Here is a 23,509-nt window from a genome sequence, read left to right as displayed (position 1 = left end):
GGACACATTGCCCTCTAGTGGATATACAATGTATGTAGGTAATGTATATCACAGCCATGGATAAAAGTGACACATGTCCAGAATTTCTAACCTGCTGCTATTAACCTGCTTTCATTCAACAGCAGATGTAATTCAGCAGCAGATGTTAGATTAATGTAAATTATTCTGTGTTGAGGAAGAATCACAGTTACATACATTTGCACCAAAATGCCTTCATAGTAATAATAAAAAGGGAAAAAAATGTAATCATTAGTCCTGTGTGAATGAGAGTTACAGAGGATATAACAAGTAAATATATTCATGAAACAATAAGGTGAATCCAGGTAAAAGCCATCATTTATCATGGATTTCTCTAATTAAATTCATATTGATCACAAAAGAGAAAATGTAAATAAAGTGAAATGGACAAGCTAAAAGGGAATTTTAAACTCTCAGACAAATGACTCATGATTTGCGCCCCACAATTCAGACTGAAGAAAATGCCCCTGATGTTTTGTATATTCGCTGGAATACATCCAAGCTGTGCAACTGGTGTTATTAGCTGCAACAAAATTAAATTTCCTCCTTAGATATGGAAAATTCATTATGACTCAGTAATTAAATACAAAACCACAAATACAAGCAAACACTAACTGACTTTCCCCTGCATATACCACCCCCCCCACCCCCTCCCATAATGGAGGAGCTTTTTGCATTATCTTAACTTATAACGAGAGAGCGGAGACACACCTCTTTGATGATATATTTAACGACCCCATTCAGTGCTTTTCCTTTTTCACTACTTTCATGACTAGAAACCCTAATGAGACCACTGCCGTTGCCTTGGGGATGGCCAAGCCCATTGCATTAGCACATGAAATCATTTAGGCCATGTCTCCCGGAATAAAAATATCATTATGGTGAAGCTCTCTGTAAAAGTGAGCAGAAACCCCACCGCTTACCAAGTGTTGTTTTTTGTTTTTTGTTTTTTTGGGGTTTTTTTTTTGTTTTGTTTTTTTTTGGGTTTTTTTTTTTTTTTTTTTTTTTTTGGTCAAGACGAAGTATTCCAAGAGGCAAGAAGGGACACACTGAGACTGAACTTAACTGAACTGCTCTCTTGCTTTCTTTGCTGGTGCACATATAAGTATTAGAAAAACAACTACAGTTTAAAGCCTTTTCAGAAGCAGAGCTTCACCACAAGTCGAAAACCTTACAGCTGTAGACTCATTACCATTACCATTAGTTACAGAAACAGGCTGGTTGCTAGAAAAAACTCTTTGTTTGTTATGAGTTTTAAATTGCACTGACAATCTGTCCATTTCACTTGTTATTGCTCATTACATGATGATTACATGACAGTTTAAGCGCTAAACATATTAGTAAAATGTCCTTCATTTCTGATGATTTGTGGCAGATTTTATTTATAGCTTTATATATAGCTTGAGATTTCTTATACTGACTGTTATGTGAAAGAAGTTATGGTCTCTTGAGACAAATTGAAACAGTATTTTTGGTGTTTGTACATCCATGTTGGCTGGGCACTGGTGTATGTGCATGTAGTGGTATAAGAAATATTCAGATCCCTTACTAAAAAGTACCATTACAATAATCTAAAATTCCTCCATTACTGCATTCAAACTCCTACCTAAGTAAAAGCATGGAAACATTAGCAACAAAATGTACAGCTACAGCAGTAATTGTGACATTTTACTGCTGTTGTTGGGGGGGGGTGGGGGGGGATTAGTTTGAATTAATTTGTACACAGTTTCCAACCTAGAGGTAAGTCAGGTGATTAATGGGGCAAGAAAGAAGAATAAGCAGTTTTTATACACAAATTTATTTAACTTTATTCTCTGCTTTTTGTTGGATAATTTGACTTTTTAAACAAAACTGTTAGGGTTACAGGGAAATCATTTTAACAAATAACGACTCATACACAAGGATTTCAACCATATACTGCTCATATAGTCTAATTTTTACCCCATATTTGTTGTCATCATGAATCTGATTTCACCCTTGTTTTGTTAATTGACTGATTGATCGATTGATAATACGATCGATTGTGTTCACACCTCAGAGCCTCTGTTGGCTTGACCCAGACTACACTTTTACAGCAACCACATCAGAGAAATACAAAGCACCACAGCTCTGCAAACATTCAGGATCTATGAGTTATCTAGAAATGTATGGAGCAGGATCGTGACTGAAGGTGGAAGGTTAGAGCACATCACCACACTGATTTGGACATCCTTGATTTGAACATGCTTGCTCCATCCTGCAGATTTGTCCCAACACACCTGATAGAGTCATAATTCCTATAAAGTATGAAGAAACCAAGAGATTTTACATTTTTTTCATGCCATGTATTCATGGCAGCTAGTTTACTGAAATGTTGGGTTGGATAAGGGTGGGAGACATAAGGATCTAATGGGGTTGAGGACATGATGCTCAATCAGAGGTCAAATGGATATCATGGAGGGGTGAAAGCCTGAGGCATCTGTGACTAGGAGCCTTGGGAGTGAGACTCCGGTTGGGGCGAAATCTCAAAGGTATTTTGATTGCTGTAGTTATTCCTCCTGTTGGGATCATGTAAGGAAGAAAGCTTTTATTGGCTGATACAAGCAGGGAAATGGTAACTGTTTCAAGGCAGACTTGAAAAAATGTTAACCTATCTTTTAATACCTTATACACTCTTAACAAATCTGAAAAAAAGCTTTTACCAGGTGCCTTTTTTTTTTAATCCTATTTTTGTTTATCCTATTTTCTGGACTGCAGGTTTTGCATCCTTTCCACTTCACTATTCATGCTTTCTTTGCTAAACCACAGACCTGCAACCAACATTACTGACATACCAGAAATATCTGCAGCAGCACAAAACATGATAATTTATGTAAGTGCTTGTTTGTGTGTTTGTGTGTGGAGGAGGAGGGGTGCATTTCAGGGAGCGCTCGTGTCTGTGCGTAAATCATGTCTAACCATATGCTGGCTTCCTCCACAGCGCACACGCAGGTGAAATTGATCATCAACCATCCCCTGCTCACAAAAGCACGGGTAGAGGGAGAGCAAGGTCACAGCCAAGGACTTGCCACAATCAGTGATTGGCTGTGGCGGGGGGCTTATGTGTCACGGCACAGCTGTTACGCTACGTACTGTGAGTCACAAGCACATCTTTGCTACTGCAAATCATCACCTTAATTACCTTAATGCCACAGTCTCTCTCCTCATCTGGGTTAATTCTGCTCCAAATGCCTAATCTTAGCCTAATCTCCACCATCGTCAGATAGAGCTCTGTTTTGGGAGTAAAATCATAGCTTTGCCTTTCTTATCTGTTTTTATTTCCTGTCAGGTTTAAGTGTTTTATGGTTCAGCAGTTCAGAGGAACGGAGGTTTGTCTGGTGATAGACAACATGGCTGGGGGTGGTTGTAGCGCTGGGTGCTCGTCACGCTGAACGAAGCCCGGAGCAGGTGAAGGGATGATTTCATGTCTGTGCTATCTAGAAGGACCGTCTCAGCTGCCAATACATAGATAAGCAAGAAGAAGGCAGCTGCTGCTGCTAGGCAGCTGTGTGGCTCTCTCTGAGCCATGAGCTGCAGGCAGCACAGCAAGCTGGTTGTGCATCATTCTGGCCTGAAAAACAAGTTGAGCAACAATCTTAAGCAAGTGCATTGTTTACCATCATACCTATACAAACCTTGTAGTCCCTAAGAAAGGTGCAAAAGTTCTGTGTTTACTAATTTTAAGAACAGCAGTATTCCTGTGTGAGAATGAAACAAGACATCAGATTTTTTTTTTACATATAGATGTGGGACATGTTCTGTATTAATAATACTAACAGATGGGTGACATGAGAGAAACAATATAAAGTTTTGAAGCCAAGTGTTGGGCCAGCACAAGAAAAGAATAGCTTCAACTGTCTTAGGCATAGACTCATAGAGAAGTCTGTAGAACTGCACTGTAGGGATGAACACCATTCTTCAAAAAGATAATCCCTCATTTGGTGTTTTCATGGTAGTGGTGGAGAGCACTGTCCAACACATCAGTCCAAAATTTCCCTGTTGAGTTCTGTTGAACATGGCGGCCATACAGTAGTTTATCACCCCTGTCATTTTTATAATCAGCAAGCCAATCAAATACGCTTCATGTCCTCTGTGGAAGCATCTGCATTTGTCATGGTTCTCCATTAATTTACTCAGGTGTATTCTTTAAGTTGCCATCCACCCTCTGTACAGTGTAGACACATTCACAGTTAGTTTTACTATGAAAACTGTACAATTTTGTACCTGTGATCATAATGTTAAAAACCTGCCACTGATTAGCAGTGGAAAGTAACTGCATTTACTGAAGTACTGTATAATTTTGAGATCCTTTATTTGAATATTTCCATTTTGTGCTAATATGCCTCCACTTCACTACATTCCAGAGGAAAATGTTGTACTTTTTTATTCCACTACATTTATTTGACAGCGATAGCTCCAAGTCCCACTGCTTTTAAGAATACGATTTTACACATGCATCATGTACATACTGTAGGTTAACACAATGTATATACAGTTGCGACCTGAAATTAGCTCTTACTCAGCCAACTGCAATGTTAAAATCTTGCTTACAAACTAATGTGTCAGTAATAATAACATAATTGATGATGTAAAAATAGAATAATGTCACGGGAGCTGAATGCATCAAGACAGTACATTTTTTGGTAATATATTTTTCTGAAAAAAAAAATCACAGTACGGTTGTTACTTGTGATGGAGTACTTCATTCTGACAATGCTATTTATACGTAAGTAAAGGATCTGAGTATGTTTTCCACCAGCGCCACCACTGGATGAGTAGAAATGAATTTTTCATGCAGTGTTTCTGAATAGTAGAATGCATCCCCTGACATCTTTATGATACAGACACACAATCTATAGTGAAGTCGCATTTATTCAATACTTAGTAAATCTGCTTACTATTCACTTCACAAACTGACACTCAGGAAGGAGCGAATACTGTGATGTGTTCTGGCTGCCACAGCAGAGTGTTTGCTGCAGGGACAGTTGGCAGGCAGGTGGGGGCAAAACCAGAGGCCACCTGTAGGAGGATGGTGAATCAGTATGTTGTTCACAATGTGGGGACCATTCAAAGCTGCTGTGGTGTGATGTGACATTAACAGTCACAAATGTCAAGTGCCAGCTGTCTGCACATGGAGTGGCTGCATCTTATTTTCATTCCTTTAAATAGACACAAATTGTAACTCTGTCAGAGGAACAACTTCGTGCCTTTGTACCCTGACTGCAGTAATAAAATAAAGATTGAAAACACTGACCTTTTCTAAATAAAGCAGGGTGTAGAAGGTCTCTGGAAACACAAACTAATTTGGTAGGTTTAGTGAAAAAGTGCTAATATCTCTGGGAATTTGAAAACTGCAATGAGGTTTCACAATTTGTGATAAAGTTTTGATTTAATACACAATCTCCTGAAAAAGGAGGATCAGATGCATTGTAGGTCATCATGCTTTCACCAGCAGGGGTCATCATTTGCTCCATGCCAAACAGCAGAGCTAACAAATTGTAGAGCTTCAGTCCTTAAAGAGCACGCAGTCTGTCAACAAGACACTAACCCTGACCAGCCTGGGAACTGGAATTCTTTCATCAAAGTATGTGACAGTTTTCCCAAATCTGACACTGATTTAAATTAATCAAAGATAATTTTTGCTGCACTTGCTGTTGATCAGCATGACCAGTCTCTGTCAAATTGTTAACACATGCAACGTTTTCATGCTTTACAAAATGAGACATTCGGACAACCACAAATAGAGTTTGTACTGTCTTTCCTTTTTTGGTTTAAAAAGACTATTACGAGCCTCAATCTGCTCCAAAAACAGAAGCTGGCTCACAGCAGTGACCCAAACTAGTGAGAAGGCAGGTGATGATTTCCCTCTGGAATCAAGGATTTGGAGAGGTGGGCGAGAAGCTTCTCACAGCTGGTAAAAAGGGCTTCCCTGCTCTTAATGGAGGGTTTTGCCTATGGAGGTTTCAGCTGGGGGGCTGTGCATAAGGGGAGGATGGAAGCACCTGCAGCCTAAATGCGGGAACCAGCTCTTAAACTTCTCAGAAGCAGTTGGTCGTCACGGGAACAGCGGCAGGCCATGATTGGCCTTGTCCAACCCTGCTGTGCCCAGGGAGGAACTCTGTCGTTAGATGGCTCACACACAGCAGACAGAGAGGCATTGGGAAGTGGGACAAAAGTCCTGCAATTACAAATGTGCAGGGAAAGTAAAATAGGACAAAAATGCACAAAAATGTTCAGATTTGGTGGCTTTTGGAGCTCACTAATATAAAATAACTGTTTTCCAGTTACTCTCCCTTGATTTCTGTAAACCCCCGTCTCCACCACCCTGCCCCAGACCCCCTGCTGCGGCTTAAACAATTAGGCTATGTGTGACCCACACTAACGACTCTCTCTTGTCTTTTAAGATAACTACAGGAGGAGGGGCAGCAGTGGGTGACATCTTGTTAGGACAGAAGCCTGTGGGCAGTCGCTTGTGTATTGGGCTCAGGCAGAGGACACCTAGTTATTACCCTACATAAAGAGTTTGTGTATGTATGTGTTTAGATTGCCCCAGGTGAGACGTGTGCTAATACTACTGGTTCTTGTGAGAAGTGTTGATTTTCTCAGCTTCATGATGCACCCCAGTAGTTCTGTCAGGCCTCAGATGTCACCCTTTTGCTCCCTCTTCCAGACCAATGTAAAGACAGCTGTAAATCAATGCTTTCATCACAAATCAGTCCCCACCCCGTTTAGAACCAAATGATTCACAACAAATATAAAAGCAAAACTTTCCCAGCAAGTGAAGTAAAGTTCCTCAGTAATATTGCTAAAATATTCAGTTCACACTGATATGACAAGGAAAGTAATGTGCAAGCCACTTGAATCAGACCTCATGACAATGAAATCTGTTTTTCCTTATCCACACTGGAATGAAAGAGAGAGAGAGAGAAAAGAGAAAAAAGACTGAGAGGCAGTTTCAAAATTGTATGTCTCCCTTTAAATTTTGTGGAGAGACATTGTTCCGTAAATATAGATCAAACAAGGCACAATTCAAATACTCAGTGTTTAGTGTTGTGCTCAATTAGTCTAATATCTTATGGTAACAAATTTTACATTTCAGCTTTGCAAAAGAACCATGATTGATATATTAACGGGAGTTCAGATCTCTAATCTCTTCTATATCTATGTGCTGCCGCCAAAAAGATGTTGTGCATCAATAAGCTGCTGCAAAAAAAAAGGAATACAAATAATACAGTGAATTGTCTTTATCATTCTGACTTTTGTCAGTTACATTTTGTTTTTCACATGGCAAGTGAAACGTTAAAAAGACTGACTCATTTCACTTTGTGGTTTTTCACCGCCTAGTTTAATAAAGCCTCTTCAGGGAGTAGGACTATAAACCATCACATGGCTTAAAGTGACACAGATCTTAAGACCAGAGGCCCAGATCTTTGACCTGGGAGGGGGGGGCTGTAGGATCCTATCTTTGTTTTGTTTGGCATAAATCAACAAGAGCGCTGGTCCCAGAAGAAAAACAGTTAAAATCCCTCACTAATGCTCATCGTCATCTTTAGGTGTGAAATCAGTCAAGTGACAAGTGTGCCTAAATTTTGATGACCCTGGGTCAGCATGAGGCCACAGCTCTGTGTTTACAGATGAGGTGACGGCACACGCCTCCACTCCTTTGAAATGTGACAAGGTGAGAGGAATCACAAGATAATCTCCGATTTACGAGTTACAGTAGCTTTCAGGGTAAGAAGCAGCCCAGCAAGGATCTCTGCTGCCTGACCACTGACAATACACATGGTTAAAAACTAACATGGCCATTTTAAGCTGCAGATGCAAGACAAGCACTGATAAATGCATTGACTGCACTATTGGAGTACTGTGGCTTGAAAATCAAGCTCACTGGCAGAGTACATCAAAAGTTAGCCTTTGTTTTGAGTTTCAGTGCAACTGACTGAACAGAGAGACATTTAATTTGGTCAACAGTTAAGAAAACTTCACTGTGTATTTTAAACATTATTTAACCAGACAAACTGACTGAGTGCACTTTCTTGTTTACAGCAGCGGCCGGAGGGAACAGGGAGACTGAAAGGAAGCTGACTAGTCGAAAGCCCTGCAGCATTGATCGCTGGGACACCTCATTGGTGCAGTGGTAGATTTACTGCCTTGCTCAGGGGCACATTGACGGCCACTGATGAAAGGGTGAGTTTCATTCATTCACTTCTAAGATAGTCACAACTTATCTGGGGATTTAAATTTTGGGGTCACAAGCTCTCTGACTATGAGCTGGGCTACCTTAGTCTATGCAAATAGGGATTAAAAACAAAAGACACACGTAAACACCCCACTGTCAGAAGTGCTTTAACACTGTATTAAATGTAGTTCCTTGATTAAAATAACACTAAAATAATTGTTCTTTTTTGCCGGACACAAGTACGATCCTTATTACAGGTTATATACTGTTATATACTGTAGTAGATCATCAGTGAAGATAGTAGGGACTTTCATCTACAGTATATCTCCTTTGTGGCCAGTGGGTCAATGAGGGTTTTACCCAGATTCAACTCAACATTATTTCTCATGAAAAGAGTAAGTGTTCCTGATCGTTTGAGGATTTAGTTTACTGCTAAAGGTTGACAAGTGAACTATTACCACAAGCTGCAAGAATGACACAACTTGACCTAATTGTAAATGTGTAATGAGGTACAAAGACATTTACACATGAGCATGTTAACATCCATCTGTAACAACCGAGTTATGTAAAGGAAGAAGTCAGATTTAATGTAAAAGGGTCGATTTTGTCTTTGTAGGATATGTGTGGCAGCTAGAGTGACTCCTCCTTCCTCTCTCTGCTTCTTCCCCTCCCCCATTCTGTGTAAAAACAAATCTCCTTTTCTGCTCTGAGCCTGAAACTATTGAGTCAACAAATGTCACTGCAGCTAGGCAAAGACTGCTGGGAAAGAGGTGGGGTCTCCCTTTAAGCCTAAACTGCAGCTAAAGGCAGATTATTTTCGGTAAAGACCCACCTGTTAGTAAAGTAAAAGAGGAATTAAATAGTAAAGCAAAGGGAGGTGCCCCTGACTAATAAGCATGCAAAGTAAAGCTGAGGTCTGATGTTAAGAAATGACTGCAGGTTACAGACCACACTACTGCTGAAGTACTAGCATATATTTATTTCTTTTTTATTTTTATATATATATTTTTTACATATATTTTTTCTAAAAACATTTGTTTCCCATGTAGAGTTGACGGCATCATATTATGTGTCTGACCTTTTAAAATCAAAGACTCAAAAACACTTTCTTGAGCATGTTGCAAACTGAACCTCAAACGTACAACTCTGCATTATGACCCAACCCCAAAAACCACAACAAAAAAAACACGGCTGGAGTTTTAGTACTTTGCCACATTAAAACACATTTTTACTCATGTTATTCCAACAACCTTTCAAGGCTGAATTTGTCTTTTGAAACACCCTCTTCCCCTTTCTCTCTCACACTGCTCTCTCTATCTCTTTCAAGCCCACGTGGCCAGTGTCAACAGGAGGTGGGTCTTGGCAGACACATGAAGCAAAGTATGCTGTCTGTATGCAGGCTGGAGAGTTGTCTTACACCCCACTCTAAAAATGAGCCAGCCAGCCAGCCAGCCAAGGAGTGCCAAAATAAGACACGGCCGTTGGAAATGAGTGCGTTGCTCAACTGGTTGGGCTACAAACTGGCCGCATCTGATTGTTGCTGTAATGCTCTCCAAACTGAGTGCTATTACACCAAAGGGGAACTTTTGTAACCTATGGCAGAGGAAGAAAGAAAATGAAAGAAGGAAGTCAAGATAGACAGAGTGAAAAGGGAGGGAAAAACCCTGAGTCACTTGGCTTCCTGTCTGAGAAAAGGAAGGGGGTGGAGGTACCTTCTACTCAGTCAGGCACAGTCAGGCAGTTGAGACCAGTGCAATATTCAACATAAAGTGCACTGGGGGTGGAGTCCTGTCCTGTTCACTGAATCCACTCCAGTGCTTCAGGGCAGCCATCATAGTGTTCACTATTGTGTGCGGCTGAGGGAAGAAGAAAAAAAAAAGAGGAGGGAGCAGAGGGGGGAAAGAAAACCTGTCTCTTTGTGTGGGAAGGACTCAGCAGGAAAGTGATTTTGTGATTATTTGAGTTTGCCAGCAAAGCAAAGGCTCGTCCCCCTGACCTGCAGCAACATCTTGTCCACTCTGCGTGCCTGTGCTGCCTTACACTAGAGTCACATATGAGTGTGCTTCTCAAGCCGGCAAACAGCGACACCCGGGCTTCTCCTGATGATGAGAGCCGACGTCAGAGTGGTTTCCATGAATATTGATGTGGAGGATAGTCTGTTTCATAGAACAGAAGGAGGCAAGATGGCTGCCCTTTAGGATTTGTTAAAGAGGAGATCCAGACGGTTTGTTGGAATTTCTACAAAGTGGAGGGACGTAAAACGGAGGTGAGAATTTGCTCAGTGGGTTAATACCCTTCTTATCCTTATTCCCCTTTAACCTTGGGTGTATTTTTGGTGGTTTTTGTATCAGGCGAGGTGAAGCAAATGTCCCCCACGGTAAAAGCAAGAGCCAACATAATAAGGAGGGGATATTAGATAAAGCTACTCCAACATGGCTGACGATTTTCTTTCTTTTTTTGCCAGCAGAAATTGAAAGACACCTCCTCTGTTTTCCTATGTGTTCACTCAACATTCTTGCTGCTTTTGAATGCATCATAGAAAATGGTGTACTTAAGACTGCTTGTTCAGGAGTTTTTCTTTAAGCATAATGTAAATGCCTGTGTAATGCTCTCTTTCTTTGCTTAACATTTCAACCTTACTTTTTTTGTTAGGCACATTTTCTTAAAGGTGTGTCTGAGTGTGTAATATGTGTGTTATTGTATGAGTGTTTGTTTTAAGAGGGGAAACACATTTTTAACATTTATGTGTAATTAATGGCAATTACAGAAAGATGGTACTTTTCATTAAATATGTTTAGATGTACATAGTATTACCCTCTGGGGCTACTTATTTGCATATCCATGGCTATGTATGTGTTTGCTTGTGTTGTTCAGGAGGGAGACTGTATGTAGAAGAGTAAAAGTCCAACCTGGACATGTCCAGCAGTAAGTGCTTACTGTCTGCACAGCAGTAGAATAGCTTCTGGCTTTGAGTATCTCTGTGAATCACCTTTCATTGCTTTCACCACTGAATGACAAGAAGACACAAAAGGCAAATCCCAGGGAGAAGCAAAAGAGAAGAGAATTGTGGTAGTAGAGTGTAGTTGAAGGCAGACAAGGTCAGAAAGCTCTGAAGGAACTGAAACTCAATCCTACTGCACCATTAACTGGGGGAACAAGAATGGTAATTCTGGAGCAGGTTTTTCTTTTCTTCTTCTTCTTCTTCTTTTTTTTTAAACTAGAGGCTAAACAGGGGATTTAGAACAGCAACAAACATATTATTAATTGACTCAACTTAAACCAATAGTAACTTGGCAGGATTGTATGTTTTGTACAAGTACGATAATAGAGTGATAGCAGTGAGATACTTATCAGCAGTAGTTGTCTGGAAAAAAGCCTAGATTTGTTATAGGACATCAGGTCTCATCTCAGTTATCAAAGCGCTAATTTGTTGTTAGCTTTTTTTACCCTGAATTCACTAACAGCTTCTTCAAGATTAACATCTGAATAGCCCATTAGAATCTTTAGAATCATTAGATCTCCCTCAGGTTTGTGTATTGGGTTTGTGTATTCTACTGACCACAGTCGTAACGTAGGAACAGCATGGCCCCAGGTAAAAAGCAAAGTAAAGGCATGCTTGGAAGGTGGAGAATAATGACTGACCTTTAATTGGGCATTGTAGCTCAACAGTGTAGGCTGTCTGCAGGAGCAATGTAGGACTTCAGTAGTACTTTAAGTCAGTGCTGAAGTCTACTGAAACCTTAAGTGAATATTGAACATCCCATTGACAGTGTGAAATGCATGGATAAAAGAACAAGAGGGTGAAGGGACAGTGAAGTCAAAATAAAGTCAGGTGACTGTCAAATGATCACCAAGCACCAAACCATTTCCGTGGTTGCCTGCAGAGCATGTAGCTATTACACAACACACTCACACAAGCACACACACAAGCACACACACACACTCCAGTCTAAAAAATAGTATCTGCTTGTAGAGGAAGAGAATCCCATTTTTACTCCTAGTGAACTGTCAGGAAACTTTTGAACCAACAATGGCGGCGTGCCCCTCTGACGCAAGGGCATGACAGTGTTTTGATATGGCAAGCATGGCCATTGACTCTGTAGTGTCAACACAAGAGCTTAAGCAGTGGTGTTCTCCATAGTATTCATAAAGTATGTTGTGGCTGCATAAGATCAGGTGATCCACTCTTCTGTGTGTGTGTGTGTGTGTACATGTACGGGCTTGTGCATTTGTGGTGATCCCATAGCCCCATTCATAATGTTAAGAAACTGAGGAAAATGGTTCATGTGAGCAACCAGATTAGGAAATCCCAGCCGTTTTTTTTTTGTTTTTATTTACTCAACCTTAGAAATAAAATTAAAAAATTTGTAAAACTGTTTTTTGAACAGCTCAAACTAGGCCACAACAAGTCTACTTTTGATTTCTTGATTTATTTTTTTAGTGCTCCTTAAGCTCATTAAACATCACATTCCACTCTATATCTGCTGCATAGTTTGGATGGATTGCATACTAATGAAAGCACATCATTAATGGTTGTAATAATGTACAATGTGTGTTTCCCTTTGTGTTCAGTGGCACTGTATGCAGGATTTACAAATGCTAATCCTGACCTGCATAACAACTCCACATTCTAAAACTAAAAACTAAAAACACACAGTCTCACTGGAGGTGTTTTCATGAGGCTCTGCATGGCTACTGTTACGTCAGCAGCTGAAAAGGCACCAGAGCATTAATGGGCCTATAGAGGGCTCAGTGGGGGAAGGGCCAGATAGATCAATCACATGCACATAGCTTCTCTCATCTATCCACACCTACAGATAAAGCCGTGCGGTTGGATTGCTCCTTCGTCATGGCTGTAAGTCCCCTTTATGTCACTCCCAGGGGAAAGACAATATCACCTTTGGGAAGAATGTCCAGTTGCCATAGTGTTCTACAACAATGCTGTCCACTTACAATACCCAAGCCCTCACCTCTGACCTTTCTCTGTCCAGCCCACGCATCATATTTCCAGCCAGGGGCTGTGACACAAATGACAGAGAAACAGGCCCAGTGGCAGGCAAGACATTTTAGATTTCACTACCTGCTGGCTGGCTGGACATAGCTAGACTGCTTTCCTGAGACAAAATGGCGAGATACTGAGTGTTGTATTGATTTCTACAGTATTGATTTCCCTCTTGTCTGCTATTGGGGGTTGTTTGTTTCAATAGAGAGCAAGGGAGAAGCAGCAAACCACAATCAGGTGTTTCTGCAATGGAATCTGAGCATGACAATGTTGTCACTGTGTAACACACATTTTTATACTTTTTTCACAGAATTTACCTTCAGTCATGCACAGCTGTGTGAATTTCCTTGTTAATGAAAGCCAGGCTGCAAACTAAAAGCACTGGAAAATGTGAAAAAAACATGGGGATTTACTGGATGAGGTTGAATGGTGTTAGCTGCAGTCATCCCTGTGGAGTTTTTATAGAGAAGGTTTCAAAGCATGCTATTTGTCATTTTACTCATCATGATATTTGCATGAGTTTTACGATGAACTGCGCAGTTATCCATGCTTTATGTACTGATCAGCTCTGAAGCCTGTTGAATGTACCAAACGGTCTTTTGACCTGTGAATCTGTGAGTGTGTGGACACTGCACTGGACAGGTACTGCAAACTGTTGTGGGTTTGGGAGAGTTACGTGCTTGCCAGCCATATCACCAAAAATATGCCAGTTATCAGTAATTGCCAAACCAGATCCACCCAAAACCCTAACAAGAAACTTGGCTTTCAGTCCCCCATGAAGGCCCTACCTTGTTAAAGAGACTTTGATGTAATTATGGCTTGGGAGCGGTTTATTGGTCATCACTGGAAATGTGCAATTGTAATAATACTTTTATGAGTCTAAGAGACAAAAATGTTATCAGTAATTACCACACCAGACACACTGTGAATCCTAAATATGACTTGTAGCCTTCTTTTTCCACGAGGCTGCGCGTTGTTAACCGACTGAGGCGTAATTATGGAGTGTGAGTGATAAGGCTCTGTTTGAGTGGCACAGGGCTGGAGGGAGTATTGCTGGCCCTGTGAGCATGTATCGATGTCAGGGTTTACCTCAGGGGTGAGACAGCGAGGGCAGCGACTCAAAAGCTTCCTCCACGTGAGCACATGCACATGGCCGCTCTGTTTACAAACACTATCCTGGCATTCCGCAGAGAGAGAGGCGAGTGAGATGTTACGTAACCGCCCCAAAGCGAATAGCATCTCTTCCCGCTTCTCGCCGGGCCGCTCCTCCTACGCTTGGACAATCTGCAATCTGGCAATCTGCTTGGTTTTCGCCGGTTCCGATCCGAGAAGTTAAGAATTAAAAAAAAAGAAATTAAGAGTCACAACGGCGCCTGTGCTCAACGTGGCGAGACTGGGAGCAGGCCTTTTCTTATGTTAATGCCACTTTGATAGCGAATAGCTGCTGCGAAGGTGAAGGCCTCAACAATGGCAAATCAGGAGAACAAACTTGGCTGTAAACTTTTCTGTCAAAAAAGATAATTTCATAAACTCCCTTTACAGTTCCAGCTTTTGGGTATGAAAACAAAATTACAATATTTGTAAAGTTTCATGGGTATTGTCATCAAAAATCTCAATGCATGAGGAACATTCAAACACCTAAATGTGGCATAGGCACATCTGACTCCATAGTGACACTTTCCATCATGTTGGACTGTTTTACATGAATTATTGATTTGTTGAGAAAACTTGGTTTGAGAAGAATTTGGAGAAACTTTGCTGGTTCTAGAAGTAAAAATAATCTTTTTTGAATGTAAGTGAAATTAAGCTATAGCTCTTGAGAGGGACGGTTAAAAAGTTATTTATTTGTCAGTCAACAAGTTGAACATTTGCAGACAAAAATGTTGGTGTTTCAGTATTGGAGGGAGGAAGACTTACCAGCCGAGAGGCAGCTTTTTGAACAAAAGGCTTAACAACGTGTGATGAGGTAGAAAACTTGCACACAGGCCATCAATATGTCCGACAAATCTTGAAAAGTGACCTAACCTCATGCTAGTATCTGACCCTTAGCAAGCTTCTAATGTCAAGATGTATAGAGGTCAATCAGTTCCAGTTAAATTAAATGTGTGACAATGAGGGAGCTTTTCAAGAGCTTTAATCCTGAGAAGTTCATTGTAAAAATGAAGTTTGCTTTTAGGACAATATAGCTTGTCCGAATTCATCTTCTGGCAAAGAAAAAAAAGCTAATCTAGATCAATATCTGAAAAGCTTTCTATAGCTAATGCCCCTGTCACATCATATGCAAAGCTTTGTCATAATAGCACAATCTTAAAGCAGTTCATGGTGATCCAAACAACTGCTTCTGATGGCTGTTTGCCTTCCTCTAAAATGGCTGTCAGATATGGATGGTTTTGCTGCTAGAAGCTGTCATTGAAAAGGTTAGGCCCCATGGCCCCCTGTTGTCTACACAAGAACCACAAAGACAGACAGCTGGTCCTGAATGTCATTTACAAGCGTAACCCTACCAAAGGTTTTGAATGACATCACTACCTATTTCTGAGGGCTTCACGCGGCTCAGCCTCAATATTAGGTTTCCTAAGTGGAATGTACGAGTGCAGCAGCTGGTGTCTTTCCAAGCCGGACTGCTCAATGACAATCAGTCTGGTTTTGCGCCCATATATGTATTTGTATTGGGAAAGTTTCAAAGTCTGATTTTTGCTTTGGGTCTGAATGGATAGAGACTCCTCAATGGGATGATCTTGCAGCATTCATGCACAATTTCCATTCATCCAATTGCTATATTAGCTTCACTACCAACATAACAGTCGTAAAGCTAAGGTAGGCACAAATACAGTTTTTATGTGGAAAAACACCAGTTAACACGGCAGAACATGACTGACTGTCTTTAAGGGAACACTAAAACAATACGAGGATCACTTTTAAGAACTTATTGTGTTAAGTACTTGCTGATGAATTGTTGAGGTGTGAGAAATGCGGTGAAAGGTTTATACATCCTTAAACTGAAGCCATGAATCACAGAAAATATCCCTCACTCAGAAGGATTTGTGATTTCTATTCAATGAGAGTCACGTGCCTCTCACTCAGTGGAGGGAAAAAGGGCGCTTAGCAACAGTGGCTTAGGTCAGGCTGCTTAGAAACCAATGAAGGGAAAGAATATCACTACATTCACTTTCCACATGACAAAAGAGCACATAGCAAATTTTTCTAAATCAGAATTATTCTAGGCACTACTACAATATATTTTTGGCTTCACATTTGAGGAACAGAAGAAGAAAGACAGTAGAAATGGATAAACTTGCCTTGCTTTTTGTTCATGGTGAACCCCATATATGTAGCTCAGTCTTCCATGAAACTGAAATCTGCCCTGGTGTCAAGCCCATTTAGAATTCCTTCACTGCCATGTTGTGTGCCATGTTTTAATTTCCCTCCTACAATAATGTTTCCCTTCGCTCTGTTTACTGTTCACCTCCGCTTCCTGTTTAATTGGAAGCTGGTTTGGATTTGGATCATGCAAACAGAAAGGAATTATTTGCTAAATAAATGTGCCTGTGAGCTAATCACATGCCAAGACTTGCAGGCTGGAGGGCGAATTGAAGAAACATGGGAATCAGCATTTGTACATCACTTGGCTATGTATTTGAGATTTCCATCTCATGACAGATTGTAATGATGGGAAAATGAATGAAGAGGAAATAGCTAATATAAAGTGTTTCTTTCATTACTATTTCAGCTGAGAGCAATGTCTTTATTGGTAAGGCTCTAAAAATAAAATGCAGTAGCTCAAGACAACACAAGGGGTAGATTATCTTACATTTAAAATAGTGCAACCTTTTACGGTTTAAATCAGAAAAAAAGTGCACTGCAAATGTACTATTTCAGGTTTTGCGATTCAACACTTTTTTAAAATGCAATTTTAAAGGTGTTGATCCGCATAAGTACAAATGTAGGTTTCTGAATATGTGGCACTATTGATTTACTGGCAGGATCAATGCATAAAGCACATGTGCACACCGCGGCAAAGCAGCCTTCTCTGCAGTCAGCCGTGCTGGGGTAATGTTTAGACCAGATGGGCTTTGGAGCGCTCATAAGATGGTCGCCATGGCTACCATGTACTCTGAAAGAAATTAACTTTGCTCTGTGTATAGTTCATCAAGTTAGTCAGATATATTGACTGTTGCATAGATAAAGGTTCGGAGGGCAAAAGAGACAGGCAGCTTGGAAGGACTGTGCAGAACTGTGAGGGGTTGGAGGGCAGGATAGTGGGCTTATACGCTCAGAAGCCCATTTCTTAATTAGAGTCTCCATGTGATGCAGCTTGAAGGCACAGAAAAAGGTTTAGACTCAGTGTGTAAACTTTGCACAGGGTGCTTCCAAGCTAGGCAGCGTTTGTTCTCAGGTTGTGCTGATCAAACAGGAAAAATCCAAGACTAACAGGTTTATGAAGTCAGATCTGGGCTAATGTTCAACTGTTACCTACTATCAGGATTGACCTCTTCTGGGAAACATTCTACGCTGACATGAATGGAAATGTCTCTGTTTTTCTAACGTGTTTTTTATTTAGAGGAAAGGCTGATGGTTGCTAGATATGATCTATGAAACTGTGGTCTATTATCAGCAGTTGTTTGGGCAGTTTCAGTATTAGTCAAATGTTCATATTTCTGTGTTATAATCAAAAAGTTAAAGAAATACATTACTATCTGGTCTTTCATGTTTTCAAGTAGAAGTCTCAGAAAAATGTTAAAATGCTGAACAAATGAGACTGATTTGAGTAGACCAAGAGTAGAAGTAACACTTGCCAGCATGATGTTTTGCGTGTGATTGTTGTCAGTACAGTTTTCCCAGAATACCTGTCAAACAAGTTGTGTCAGAAATGTAGAGGTGGGGTTTATCCCCTACAACAAAAGCTGTGAAGTTAATCATACCAATGTCATCTAGAAAATCTTGCCATCTCTTATCTTTATCTCTTACATTAATATGATGCTCAAACCTCCTTCACACTCTGAAGCTCTCTCAAATCTTAAAGCACAAAAACAAGGGATATCTTCAAACTCAACTATATAATAAATGCTTATATACTAATTCTAAATCAGTACCTTAAACTTCTTAATCTAATTTAATAGTCTCAAGGTTCTGAAGGATTTGTCCATTAGTCTCAGGGTTTTAGATACACAAAATGGACTGTATCAAGTAACAACTGTCAGTAGTTCAGCCAGTTCAACCTTGCTCATGGAGACTAGACTCGACAAAACTGGTTATGTCCTTGGGTCCTTTAAATGTTGCCATCACTGACTTCTATCTACCTCAGAAGAGAACCTTGTGGCTCTTTACGAGTAAATATATTTCATATCTTGCCCACTGCTTCCTGCGCTTCAAACAGACAAAGCCCACTGAACCCTGTACATAATAATCAAACATCTTGGATTAGTGTTGACACTGATCTTAATTATGGCTATGAGCATTTGGATATGGCTTATTATTATGAAGGTGCCAGATAATCTCTCCTGGCCCTCCTATCTTTTTTTTAACTTGAGGCAGGTCTATCAGTTGACCAAATAAGCTCAGCACTTCTTACTATTGTGTCTTTAAACTGAATACACCATTCTTATTTTGCTTGCGTCTCCCTTTGACTTTCTCAGCTTCACTGTAATTTTTTTTTTTTTTAATTTAGCTGTTCAAATTAATTTGCTCAAAGAATGCTATGGTTAATTGAAAGATGTCAAAATACAATAAAAGAAGGCAAAGACACAAACCTGTGGAAGCATAAAGACTGGAGAGGAGGTCTCCACAACTCGGCCACATCTGTCTTGCATTAGACATAAAGAACAATGTAGATTGTACAGATCCCTTTTTCTTTTCTGGAGGGGGAGGAGGCTCCCTAGGGAAGAAATTACAAACAGAAGTGTATGTCTTATGTGTTTCTCTGTTAATCTTGTCTTTGGATTCAAAGACAAAAATTGAGATGCAGAATAGCATTTACATGTATTTGTGTGCATGTGTCACTGAAAATCCAACAACACTTTAGAAAAGGCCTTGAAAATATAAGAAATGGTTGCTAGATGATGTAAAAAAATAACAGATACAGTGCCTCCAGTTCAAATGTAAGGAGATTTTCATGTGCTATTTACTTGAAAGAAGGAGTAAATTGTTTGTCAGGGTTCAATTTTTCAGGAAACTGATTTACCTGCAGATTTTGATGATGATTAGGGCACAATGAGAATCAACAGGAAACTGCAAGGCTCTACCTGACATAACAACTAGACCTGAGGTTGTAACAGTGCAAAGTAAAGTTCCTCATGCAGAAATCTTTGCTGTTACTAATGGAACCAACATGAGTCACATCACTAACACACATACTCAAGCTGCATTCCTGATAATAACCTACACATGTATCTGCATCTGCATCAGTAACCAATACAGAAGATCACCACATCTTAATGTAAAACAGAAGCTGCATGTGCCACAAACATGAGATAGAGGGATCAACCTTTAGTTAGGGACAACTGAAGCTATATGTATATCAATAAAAGTGGGTTCACAACCATGGTCTAAAACAGAGCTGCACCATAATGTTTCAGATTATTTGTTCACATTTGACATTTCAGAATTTGCTTTGTGGTAAGAGTTAGATGAGAAGATTGATGCCACCCTCACGTTCATCACGTTTGTAGCCTACAGTAAACATGAAGCTACAGCCAGCAGCCACTTAGCTTAGCATAGCTTAGCTTAGCTTAGCACAATAGCTAAGCTATTAGCCTGGCTTAGTCCAAAAGTAAAATACAGTATCAAGCTTCTCAGTTACTCTAAAGCTCACAAATAAATATGCAGCATTTTACTTGTTTAGTCCATACACAAATCAAACTGTAAAAATGGCAAGCTGTGGTTTTGCAGAAGGTTAGTCCTGAACTATTATTTGGCTAGGAGCAGTGACTTCCTGGAGCAGCTTTATATTTGGGGTACATGCATGAGAGGGGCATTGTTCTCATGTGACGCTCTTCATGTAAGCAAACAAGTATATTTCCCAAAATGTCAAACTATTCCTTTAAGGAAAAAGAAAAAGATGTGTCGCTCTGATCTGACAAATGAGGAAATGGAAAGATGGCACAGAGCTCTGACCAGTGTGTGTGGTCCACTTTTATCTCATTTTTTGTTCTGGACTTCATTTTCATGTTTTATTTGTTTAGATATTTCCTCTGTCCATGTTGGCTGGAGTGCTATCAAGGTGTAGAGGCTTCATGTTATTAAGGTTCTTCATATGACAGAACTGCAACAAGATCAAAGCACAAAGAAAATGTTGCAAAGATCTGCCTAGCATGTAAATTTGGAGGATTATAGAAATGACTGCAGACACAGGGGGCTTCTGTTTCTTAGGCAGGGTGGAGGGTGTCATATGTTCCGACTGATAAAAAAGAAGGAGAGGGAGCACAAGCAACCATGTGAGGTGCATTGTACACACTGCATGAGTGTGCCATGTGACATAAATCACAAGTGTTAGGTGCCTGACTGCGAGATTACGTGAGATGCAGAACATGAAGGAACATCTGTCCCACCGTGCCTGACGAGCATTTGACTGTCAGCAACAACACATGCTACGAACACTTTACTTCACATTGGGCTTTATGACTTGGTATGTTGTGACCTTCCAGACTTTCCAGTCCACCCCCTTCACTTTTCCCCCAAACTCTCACCAGTGGAGTCAACCCCCCCTCTGTTCATATTCCAGCCATATGTCATTAACTGTCATAATTCAAAAGGTCTACACAGATGGAATAATGGAGTACTGCCAAACATCATGTGTTTGCTAAAAACTCTTCTCGAGAGCTATTTCAGGCTGTTTTATGGGATGGCATCAAAAACTGGATATATCACACTTAGTTTGAAGGTGTAGTAAGTATGAGTTTGTGCTGCGATCACACTGACAACAACAGTAATTCACACTTAGATTTAAAAATGATCCTTAAGAAACTGCTTTCTTTGTTGTTTGTTTGTTTTGTTTGTTTTTGTTTTTTTTAGCATACATCTCTTTTGTTTACATAGTCAGCTGGAATGCAGAGTTGTGAAAATGTTGTCAGAGGTCATGAGGTTTACAGAGCAGCAGGTCCAGCTCTATATTTACGGGAGGGATTTAAAACACTGTAGAATGCAAGTCATCTGACCTAATTAGACTGGTAGGGGTTGCTAAGGATGAGGTTTCACTCGCAACTCTGCTGCATGCAGTCTGAACTGTCTAACTCCAGTCTGTCAGCATGTACTGCCATTACAGTATTACCTAAATTTCTGTTGCAAACAAGGATTTGGCTTTACCGAAATTTCCTTCTCCATATCATTATTATTTGTCTTTATGTTTGTTTGAGTTAGATGTGAGGTTGGTTCATCTCTAAAATTTAATTCTTCCCAGTGAATGACTTTTCAATATATATTGATACTTTCATATTGAATCAAATTTAAGTCTGAGTTACATGAAACAAATATCAAGACAGGATTTTACTTTGCATCAGTACATTAGTGGTTCAGAGACTAGGAAAGTGGCCAAGAGTAGCAAGTGATAGTTACTATTTACTATTAATATTGGACAAGGTGATGATTAACTGTTAACACGTCTGCTGAAAAGCTCAGCTGTGTGAAAGTTACATGTTTTAAAGTTGTAGTTGGCTTAGTGTTGAGTTATAGTAGTGAAGTTACTGTTTGCTAAAGTTCTAAAATTCAATCAAGTGATTTTATGGTGAATATTCATATTAAACAGACTTTATTGTTCATAAGGCATATGGCTTTTACCATTACTAAGTGCTCTTAAAATTTATAGTCTGTGGACTGGATGCATGCTCCATGTTCTTATCTTTTAAACAGGAAAATGCAAATGGGCCTGTTTCAGCAAAGAAAAGGAAATGTGCACTTGAGATTATGGCTTATTCTTGTGATTATTCTACAAAACAGCGGTGTGGCTTGGCAAGGGCGTGTTTGATTTACAGGGCTCCCCTTCTTGCTCTCTTCAACAGCAGGGCTCTTTAGCCCAGCTGCCTAGATCTCAACCTGAAAGTGCAGAGACCTGAGTCTCCCAGCAGCTGTCGTTAGTGGTGAATGTCACATACGGCTGCCAAGTCACGCCAAATAGACCCCATCTACCATGGCAGCTCTCATATTTCACTGGCTCTCTCTGAGAATAACAAAAACACAGTTTGAGTCCAGTGTATTAAACTTTGTCACACTACTGTTGTAAAGACAAAGCCTTATACTACTACAGGAGGTAGTGATAAATATCCACAATAATAGATTTGTAGCAAAACACAATATTATACTCTTGCATTTGGTTAAGCATAGCTATATTAAAAACAGGACATCTCACTGTTTAAATAAGGCTCTGCTGTCATGTGCATTAACTGCTGCCCTTAAATGACTCTTGTGCAAACTGTGTCCATTTACATTTACAACACTGATCACACTGTGTCCAAGAGTCCATCCTTGCCCCCAGGCTTCAAAGCACTAAAGCAACTGACCATCTATAAATCCCAACAAATACATAGCTGCATAGGCAGTAACTACGGGCAATGACTGTCTAGATTTCTACAACAGCACTTAGCAGCCAGGTTCATAACTGACCAGACGAGATGATAGACTGCACAGGAGGGAAGTAGATAAATGGCAGATAGAAGTACAGAGGAACCTGAAGTGTAATTACAGGGGAGAGAACTGTAGGTGAGGTTGTGGGAGAGAGAGGGAAACCAAACAACAGCATATAGAGACAAAGAAACTGACATCTGGAGGGAAAGGAAGCTTTGTTAGGAATCCAGTTCAAGCCAAGCAAGTTGAGTTATATCACGAACTGTAACAGAGTGCTCATTTCCCTGTTGGACATTAGCTACTAGAAAGAAAACCAAAATAGATCAAAGCATTTTAACTTCCACCAGGCATCCCCACCAAAGTCACTGCAACGCCATGCCTCTGGTTTAGTTTAGTGCTCTACTTCCGGAGCAAAAATAGATCTCACTGTGAATCTAATAAATAATGAAGAGAATACAGCCAGTACTCCTAATATCTTAAAGCAAGCATAGTCCATAAAGTTGGACTTACAACATTTTGTAATTGGTGTGGGTGTTTGTATGTTTGTATGCATACAGGCGCGCACACACTCAGCTGGGATCTCTGGCTTTGTTCTGGGTTTGCAAAGATTTTTTTTTTGTTGTCAGTGTGGGTGTATCCAACTGTGACAAGCTGCTTGGCTCCGCTCGGTCCTTTGTAAACCCTGGAATGTCCCATAGGAATGGAGCTGCACTGAGAGCAGCTTAGCACCAGTGTTC

At 40.2% G+C, this 23,509-nt stretch overlaps 1 protein-coding gene across 1 annotated transcript in view; it reads left to right on the top strand.

The window, feature by feature from the left end:
* The first annotated feature begins 10,111 nt into the window (after positions 1–10,111).
* tet2 (tet methylcytosine dioxygenase 2) overlaps positions 10,112–23,509 on the top strand; it is a 29,002-nt gene continuing 15,604 nt past the window's right edge. The window contains exon 1 of the mRNA XM_041035925.1: positions 10,112–10,481. The gene's annotated coding sequence lies outside the window, so the exon portion shown is untranslated. The remainder of the gene's footprint in view (positions 10,482–23,509) is intronic.

This window comes from Toxotes jaculatrix, chromosome 4 (genome assembly GCF_017976425.1).
Source record: "Toxotes jaculatrix isolate fToxJac2 chromosome 4, fToxJac2.pri, whole genome shotgun sequence".
In the NCBI taxonomy this organism is placed as follows: Eukaryota; Metazoa; Chordata; class Actinopteri; family Toxotidae; genus Toxotes; species Toxotes jaculatrix.
The sequence above is the reverse complement of the archived record's forward strand: the minus strand, read 5'-3'. Positions and strand labels throughout refer to the sequence as shown.